This window comes from Erithacus rubecula (assembly GCF_903797595.1).
Source record: "Erithacus rubecula genome assembly, chromosome: 2".
Lineage (NCBI taxonomy): Eukaryota > Metazoa > Chordata > Aves > Passeriformes > Muscicapidae > Erithacus > Erithacus rubecula.
This window is the reverse complement of record NC_136685.1, coordinates 85,894,675-85,904,155: the sequence shown is the minus strand read 5'-3', so window position 1 is coordinate 85,904,155 and position 9,481 is coordinate 85,894,675.

Genomic DNA, 9,481 nt, shown 5'->3' with positions numbered 1-9,481 from the left:
TTCCAGTGTTTTGGCTTTGAGTTTTATTAACCAAAGGCCTTTTATTCAAAAAACATTACTGTTTTCCAGTTTTGCCCAGGGAGATTTTCCAGCAGGTCCTGTTGTTTTCCCTGAAAGGAGGAAAAAATTGTAATAAAGTTTAGTTTCTTTAATGCAACCCTGCTTATTTACAAAGATTGTCTAAAGGCTGGTTTCTGTAAGCAATGAAAGAATCAGGAAAGCAAAAAAAAAAAATTTCATTGTTTCCAGTGTCAAGGCTGTTTAAACTTGCAAATGTATCTCAAATATTCTCCAACTCCAAAATATACTCTCTAGGCTTCTCTTACAAAAATGTTCTTTGATTTCTCTGAAAAAATAAGTTGGAGTATTTCTTGCTTTATGTTACTCCTGTCACTTCCTGAAACAAATTCCTGTGTGAGTTATGTCAGGCAGCAAAGCCAGGCTGGATGTCCTCTTTCAGCAAAGGAGACAGTGAGCACAGGCTTTCTGCCCTTAGCACTCTGCTTTTCCTCATTCCCAGTCAGATCATCTTAGCAATTTCAAATGAATTTTTCCATTGATTGCTCCTTCATCACATTTAATTATTTTTTTAACATTCTACAAAAGCAGGGTTGATTCATTTCCAAGAAAGTTGGTGGCGAGTAGGTGATTTTGACAGTTTGTTTTCTTCATTTGTTATTTGAGTAGCCATGTATCTTCTGTGGTGTGGAGATATGCACTGATATTTGATAGTGAAGTGCCTTTGATTTACCCTGATAGTGAAATTTACCCTGTTTAGGTTAAACTGGAAACAGGGGGTGGAAACTGCCATTTTCATACCTGTTAATAGGATTTTGCATCTACTTATTTGTTTTGATGATTATATTACTAATTTCAGAAGAATTTGTCAAACAAACCAAAAGAATTCTCCATGGGAAGATATCATTTGCTGCTAACTTTATCCTAAGTTAGACATAACTTAGTTCAAGTTAGAGCTAACATATAACAGCTGAGAGACATAAAATTAATGTAGAAACATCTATTATGTACAAATATCAGAAGTATTTCATTTTTCCCAGTTTAGCCCCAAAAGTACATTGATGATGTAAGTAAAAGAAGGTAACAAAAGTACAAAATGAGGGAAGATGCTGTTCATCATGCAGAAAATTTTGTTTCAAAAAATAATCATCTGTGCAAAACTGATTTGGTGTATGCTCCCACACTTGCTATAAGAAACCTCTGCAAAAGAGATATTTTTCCCTGTTCAGTTTAGTAGAGATTTTTACAAGAAAGAATGACTATCCTTTTACAAAACTGAGCTTGAAATGGATATTGAAAAAATTAATTCTGTAACACTGTTTAAGCTGCCTTGAGCGTAGTAAGAATAATAATGTTATTAATAGCAAAGAATGTGATGTATTGGACCAAGAGAGGAATTAAGTGAGAATGAAACTCAGAGGTCTGAGAGCTGCTCCAGAGAAGTCAAAGAAATAATTACAATCCATCTAAAATTAATTCCTATATTTTTCAGTCCCCCTTGCTATTTCTTAACCTTTTAACTAAGCAGATGATCCAAGAACCAGCCTTACTAGGAAATTTCAGACATCTGCTTCCACTTAAAATACCTCTTTTGTTTCCTACTTTCATCAGGTTTCTCAGAGAGGGGAATTTCTCTCAGCTAGTGTTGTGATCTGCGTGAGATAATCAATGGCAGCATGTGATAATCTGCAGTGTGATAGACTGACAAATAAAAACTAGACCAAGGACAAGATGGATCTCTTGTTTCTATAAATATTTTACACTTTCTCAAAGGCCTTAACTTTATGAAGGCCTTGGAGGCACATGCCTGCAAATATAACACTTTGCTTTGCTCAATTCCAATTACATTTGAAAATGTAAAAATTTCTCTGGCATATGAGCTCTCACGTGCTTTGTCTGTGGAGAACATGAACCATGAATTCTGGCTTTTTATAGGGCTTTAATTCTCAATTTTTACTCCGTAGAAGAAGCTACAGTGAAGCTAATGTTAATCTAAACCAGAGATGTTTTTCATAAAGTTGACACTAAGGTATTTATGTCATCATAAATATTGGGGAGAAGGTTTATACAGGAGTGGGAGAGCAGCTTGGCTAAAGGGTTAATCTTATCTTTAGTCAGTTTGAATGAAGACATGTAAGAAATCAGATTTTATGACCTTAATTTTTTTGTTTTTTTTTTTTCCTCTAAGGCTCCAAGTTTAGATTTGGTTTTATATCAGTGCCATGTAGACACAGTATTCTAAAAGGGCCATCAGCCTGGTCCAGTGCTACAATACTTATGGGATTTTTTCACCATTATAAGCCCTTCAGTCACTAAAAAGCTTCTTATGCAGTGTAAAAACAAGGAAAAGAAACCCCAATCTTTTGGTTTTGATTTTTCAAATTTATTCCAATAGGAACTGCAGCCCTGCCAGCTGCATGATCCCTTTGATCCCTGCTCCTGCTGAAAGGGATGGTCTCATCCTCTCCTTACCGCAGCCATTGCTCAGTTTTTCCACCATTACTGTTTGTGCTTCCTTGCATTGAGCTAAATCACTGGAGCACAGACTTTTCTGGGGGAGTGCCAGGGATGGGGAGAAGTTGGGAAACAATGCTTTTTTTACATAATGACTGAGAGCAATGTGCTGGAAATACACAGCTTTGATACTTCATTGGAAACTACTTTATGACAGTGTATGCAAAAAAGTTAATTCTACTTTATTGAGATAAAAGTATTGGCAGGATGAAACCTAGGTAAAAGGCTAAATGATGAGAATGAGAATTGAAACTGTGTTAAATATGTTTAGAGAATGGCAAGTGAAAGTAGGAAGTGCAAGTGCTAGGACTTGTTAAACTTATCTTTGTTGCTTCCTTGGAAATAGGACTGAGCTACTTAGTAAATAAATAGCCCCAAAAGTCCTACAAATCTAAAGTTCAGTCTAGACAATGATGTAAGAAAAGATGTAATGGAAAAAAGGAAAGCTTGGAAAGAATTAGCTTATTCTTTTCTAAAATGAGTAAGCAAACAAAATCTGAGAAACTATCCTGAAGCATTTTGTTTGGGGGAGAATGCAATAATAAGAGTTATCAGGTTATGTCAGTGTACACCAGATGCACATGAATTTCTCAAATAGTATAGATAAGCAGAGACTTCCACAGTTTTGGGCTGCTTATGAAAATTCATACCATTGCAAAAGCAAAAATCACTATGGGGGAGGCAGAAATAGAGTTCTGGACAATATCTCACACTAAAGACACTGCCACACTGGAAGGAGTGGAACTATGGCATTTTTAAGGCTCTAAGCATGGCTTTATTTCTGAGAACAAAAAAGCTAAAAGTATGCAATTTAGCATGATTTTAGTGAAAAATTTAGTGCTTAAACACCTGGAGGAGATATTTCCATCAATTGTTGTGGCTTCATTGACTTGGTTTAGTTGGTTTAGTTATCCAGGGCCAAGGTCAAATTATCTTGCTGTAAAGAGAAAAGGTAGAGTTAAATACAGAAATGGACATTGAAGATACAAATGTGAGATCCTTACAGTGTGGTAATATTAGCTGTGGAATGTCTACTTAGGGAAAATATAAATTGTTTTGTGCCTTTGAAGGATTCTGAGTGAAGCCCAGCATAGCGTGCTGAAGTACAGTGATCTTCCACTAGCTGGAAAATGGGCTGTATTCCATAATTTTTCCAAATACTGTTATTCTTTACAAGAAGCCACATAGGAGAAGGATCAAATTTAAGTATTTATATATGAAATAAGTTGTATAGATTCAAAATTACTTTAAAATCAAAACCAGATTTATGAATAGCTGTTGCTTCTTGATTGAAGACAGAACTTATATAGACTCTTTGTGACCATAATTGAGGTTTTGATACCCAGATGCAGTTTTGTAAGCATGGTAACACCTCTGATAGTAAATTAATGAATCAGTTTTCAAGTCTGTATAAAAATCATACTTGAAGCTGTGGTAAGTTTCTGATTTTTTTGATAATTTTCTTCTTTTTCTTAAGTCATTAAACTAATGTAGTAGTGCAACATATCTAAAAGTGTATCTAAAAATCATTCTGACCTAAATGAAGGGCCAAGGAACACTGAGGATACATTTATAAATTTAAATGCTGTTTGCTCTAAACACTTATTGGTCATTGCTCCAGTAGTTGTGCCTAGGAATTTTTTGGAGTTGCAGAAATATACATAAGCTCAGAGTTTTGAATTTCCTTTAGATACAGGAAAAGAGATATAGTTGCTGCAACAGAGTGTTCTGCACACCCACACATGATAAATAAAGCTAAATCAGAAGGAGAAAAACATGCTGCTTGGCAGAGGTATTTGTAAATTGCATAAGCAAAAGCTATGCCTGTAGCACCGTAAAAAATAATTTTTGCTTTAAGGTTCCTGTGTTTGAGTTCAGTAAATATAGAAGCTAAACATAAATGCCATTAACAGGATATCCAGTGTAAGGATAGAGGAGGACAAAAAAATACACAAAATGTTCTTGTGTCTCTGTTTTGTTGCTTATATTTTGCTTTGAGAAATAAGTTTTGCTTCCCTGATTTGCAGACGATTTCTAGGCTGCTAAATTGCACAATGAGGTAATAACACCAAGCTTTAAAACTGGCAACACAGAGGTCATTCTGATGTGTTTTGGTGGTGTTAGTGTTACTGTGCTTTGAATCAGAGCTGCATGAACCACTCCACATGTGCTGTCCTTGGGTATAAAACAGCAGTCTTAAGTCAGATATTTGGATGCAGTAGATACTATCTTTGAAATTTAAGAGAATTCCCACATTTCCACTCTAGCAATAGTCATAAACAGATGTCAAGGCTTGAAAAATTAATTCAGATTATGCTGAATCTTCTTAAATTTCATCCTGCCATGCTTAGAAAAGGGAGCGAGAGGAAGCAGGCAGTTGATAACCACTTGCAAGCAGACTGAGATGTAAGGTTAGATGGAGAATTACAATTAAATATGTTGAAAGTAATGCCTGTTTTCTACTACAGGATGGACAAATTCCTCAAGGGTATTCTGCTTCTCTACCACTGAAATCTGTACACAGAGGGACAAGTTAAGGGCTTGTATCAGAGATAGTGCTGCTCACAGAAGACAGCATGTAGCTGGCCAGAACAAACTGACCAATTATTCAGTTCCCCAGAGATGTTAAGTCAAGTGTGTCTTGCTTCAGGAAAGTGGATTTTACTTGCAGATCAGCAATTAGGTTACACATAGGGCAAATATCCATTAATTTTCAATTATCTCTTGCAATAGTATGTTTCCTAATTGCCCAGGAGAAAAAAATCATGAGAGGATGGACAGCACTTTCATGCATGTGAGTCTCCATCTACTGTTGATCATCCTTTCTCAGGCCTTACTTTCTAACATCTGGACTGAACCTGCTGTTCCCAGAGCAGCATGGCTGTGTGGGGTATTAGGAGGTGTCCAAGTGCAATTTGTCCATCAGGGAAATTGTTCCCCTCCACAGCAAGGAGAACTTACTGGCTTCAGAAGATGTGAATAAAAACATATGTCAGAGAACAAAGTTGTGTGGATTGTTTTATTTTAAAGACAAAAGCATTTCAGTACTGTGGGGTTTTACTGTGTTGCCAGAAACTTGCTCTAAATTTCATTGGTTTATTTTGTGTGCTTGTGACCAGTGTTTAAAACAAAACCCATGGGTGTAATGTCCTGTGCTGTCCTGACAGTGATACCTTAAAAGCAGTGACAGATACAGAGCCAGTCCTTGCTGAAGGCAGCCCAGTTATTACTACATGAAAGAGCATCTTTGACTGGCAGCTTCAACTTAGTGGCTTTATTGTGATTCATTTTAGAATTGCAGTTGTTTCCCAGGGACCTAATTGCACGTTTTGCCAGTCTTGTTGAAGGAGGTGTCTGGACAATTGTGTGTTTGCCCTTTGTAAGTTATGTAGCTGGGTCATAGAATAAATTCTTCCTGGAGGTTAGATTTACCTGTATTTTGTTAGCAGGTCTAAGACTTCCAGACATATCTGCCTGCAAGTGAGGTGGGTGATGGTGTTTTCAAGGTTATGTCCAGTGCCTGATTCAGAAAAAGGGAGCAGTGCTCCAAACAGCTCTTGATCATTTAACTTCTTTCAGCAGCACCTTTGAAGGCTTGCATGCTTAACTGAAAATAAACTACAGAAACTCCCAAACAGCTGTGAGCTCTATCTCACCTGCTCAAATCCCATTACTGACTGGTGTGTCAGCCTACAAAATAATGCTGCAATTGCTGAATGACTCCATGCTATTTTTCCATTAAAACTATCTCTGTTTTGTTTTGTTTTTTAGCTTATACAGCTGTGTCTTGCTGTCTTGACATTGCTTCTTGTCAATTAAAATTCTTGGCACAGAACAGCCTTTACTTGTGGGTACATCATCCTTGTGTTTATTTCTATTACTCAGAGGAACTGAAAGCACATAATCTCTGATTTGTAAAGCAAGGTTCTTACTGGTATCTTATAGTATTTATAGTAGAGGCCATATTAAGCATGTTCTTTTGATTTAAAATAATATTTTAGAAAATATGCTTTCTAATAAAGTGGCTGTGAGATGGTTGTAGCCACAGACCAATCAAATATGGACATGGATTGTACAGCAACTCAGATTCTTCTCCCAGCCCACAGTTTGGTTTGCATTTCTGATTCTTGTCAGCCTGGAGTCAGCTCTGAATAACTTCTTAATGTAAATCAATTGAAGTCTTTTGAAAAATGTCTGCCCACAGCCAGCATTTTGTGTAAATTTTCTTTGCTCTGCTAGCAGAGCACAGGTAGCAGGAGGTGGATTAGCATGCCAGCCTGCAAAGCTGCTCTATTGGTATTTACTTTTAGGTGTTTAACTCAAACATGCAGCTTTAAGACAACTCTCATTAGAATTACACAGTGAACTCATAAAATCTCTCAGGTGCAAAAGGCTGGAAATCAATAAACACTCTCCTTCTATTTAAACCAGAGGTTTAGAGTTATCTATGAAACAAATTATTACCTTTCTGAACCCAAAATTTGTCATGTTAAAATATTAACTTTTTTTTTTGCCATGGCCATGCTACTCTACTTAAAAGCTGGTTAAATGATGTGCAATAACTTTCATAAAATATGTGAAGGAAGCCACCTCATGTTTTAAGTTCATTTAGTCAAAGTCACAAAAGATAAAAAATTAACAGAAGAAAAAAACTAGTGTGGAACCATATGTTAATTCAAGATCATTTAAAAAATGTAATTTTGGAAATGTTTTGCAGAAAGATTTTTACTTAGGAACTGATTATGCTTATGTGTCACCAACCCAAAAAATTTGCACAAGCATAAGGAACTTCTCCCAGTTTAATTTCAATAGAATCTTGGAGAATTTTTTAGTTTCTGTTGCAGAGTACAAAAATATTCATAATCCTGAAATTGATAAAGGGTGAGAAATCTGATTCTTACGTAGATGTAAAATAATATAAGTATATGCCTTCTCATTAGACTGTTTTGCAGTAAATTACTGCTTTAAGAACAGATGCATTAATAGCAGAGTTGAGATTAGCAAACTGTTAAAATCATGGTTAGTGGGGTTTTTTTTCAGTAAAAAATGCCCCAGTACTGTTCTACATTAAAAAAAAAAAAAAAAAACTTACCTTGGTTTTCTGTGGTGAAATCAACAGTTCTTGGATGAGAATATTATGTCCAGTTCTTGCTTTTAGAGCTAACAAACTAGATGTTGCAAATAGTTGTGAAATAGTTTTGTAGAGCCACTTAATTTACATATTCTGTCATTCACTTAAAAAAAAAAGAATTACAGCAATTTCTTATTTTGTCTAGTGTTCATAGTGAGAAAATATTCAGTATTGTGATGGAATTTTAGTAAGATAGAGAGTATTGGCTAATGTGTTTGTGGCAAAGAGCCATAAATGTATATAACATCAGCACCTAGGGAAACAGGTATCTGGACAAGTTGGAATGTTTGCTGTTGTCAGGGTGATTTTCCTTATCAAATTAGCAATAAACTGGCATGTTGGTGACATTGTCTTTGGAAATATTGTGATTAACATTTTCAAAATATTTTAATTAAAGCTCTACACAGCAGAACTTGTTGCATGGAAAGTAATGAAAATTATATTATGCCTGGAACAAACTCATTACTAACTCATTGGTCTAGTCACTTAGCTAAATTCACTTTTGGATGTGTGTAGCCAAGCTCTATTGAGCTCCTAGCTATGTGCATATATACATATATATATATATATATCCTGTCTCTTTAACCATTTGTCTCCTTTGAACCATCCACATTTGTGTTATTAGTATTTGTGGGGGAAGCAAAAGGAAAGAAAGGTGACAAAGTCCTTCAGCCATAAAAAACAAGAACAAAAAATAATGTTCACAAGCACATCTTGATCAAACATTGCACATTTTCCAGTGCATGTTGCTCTATGTGCAAGTTTACTGTTGTTACATACAACAACAATAAGGTTCCAGACATATATTTTAAGTGTATCTAGATATTAAAATATGTGATCCATGAAACACAATCTGTCTTTGTAATCGATGTAGTCATTACCACAGAGGTTTTAACAAGGAAATTTGTTTTTTTCCCTATAAACTAAGTCTTCCTTTTCCTGAAATTCCCCACCTTCCATATTTCCAGAAGAGTTATGTGCGAAGGCTTATGTGCTAAGACTTGCACAGTCTTATGTGCAAAGTGAGTTGTTCTGGTCAAATTTGCATTTCATTTCATTTGGTGTTAGAATACTTCAAAAAGTCAGAAAATACAGTGTATTTTTCAGACCCATTACCTACAAAATTTTCACTTTTCAGAAAACTAAAGCTCAGAATGGTAACTTCCTGAAGTGTTTATTTTACTGAATGATGTAGAACATAAAACATAAATGACTATTTCATGTAATTAGCTCAATTCCCCCTGTGGTTCTGTAAGCTCCAGCCAGGCTTTTCTCACTTGCTTTTTCCAGAGGCATTCCATTGTGTAAAGCTCTGCTATTGTTTTATTGAATGGAAGAACATGGAAAGAACAACCAGTGGGCAGCTTTCACCTCACTTCACCCCACACTGGTTTTAAAATTCAGCTGATGTTCTTCAGTAGAAAAATGAATCATAATATCAAACAGCTTGGAAAGTGAAAGGAGTGGCTGCATCTACCAATTATTCAAAGTAACCCACTACATTTTAGGGTAGTACACTATAAATCATGGTATTTAGTGGCCAGTTTCATTTACAGCATACTGACAGGCAAAGAGAGATCAGTATTTCATGTATTTCTTCATATCTTCATGAAAACACTGGAAAGGCCTTGCCTCAGTGTGAATCATGGTCAAGTCTTACAGATATTTTCTCTTATATCTTGGAGCCTCATGTTGCCACTACAGAGGTCAGGGAGAGTTTAGTGATTGAAAACATGCTTGCAGTGATACCATCCCTCCAGAGTCTTAATAATCAATTCAAACAGCTAGTAGCTCAAAAGGAATCCTCTTATGTCTATC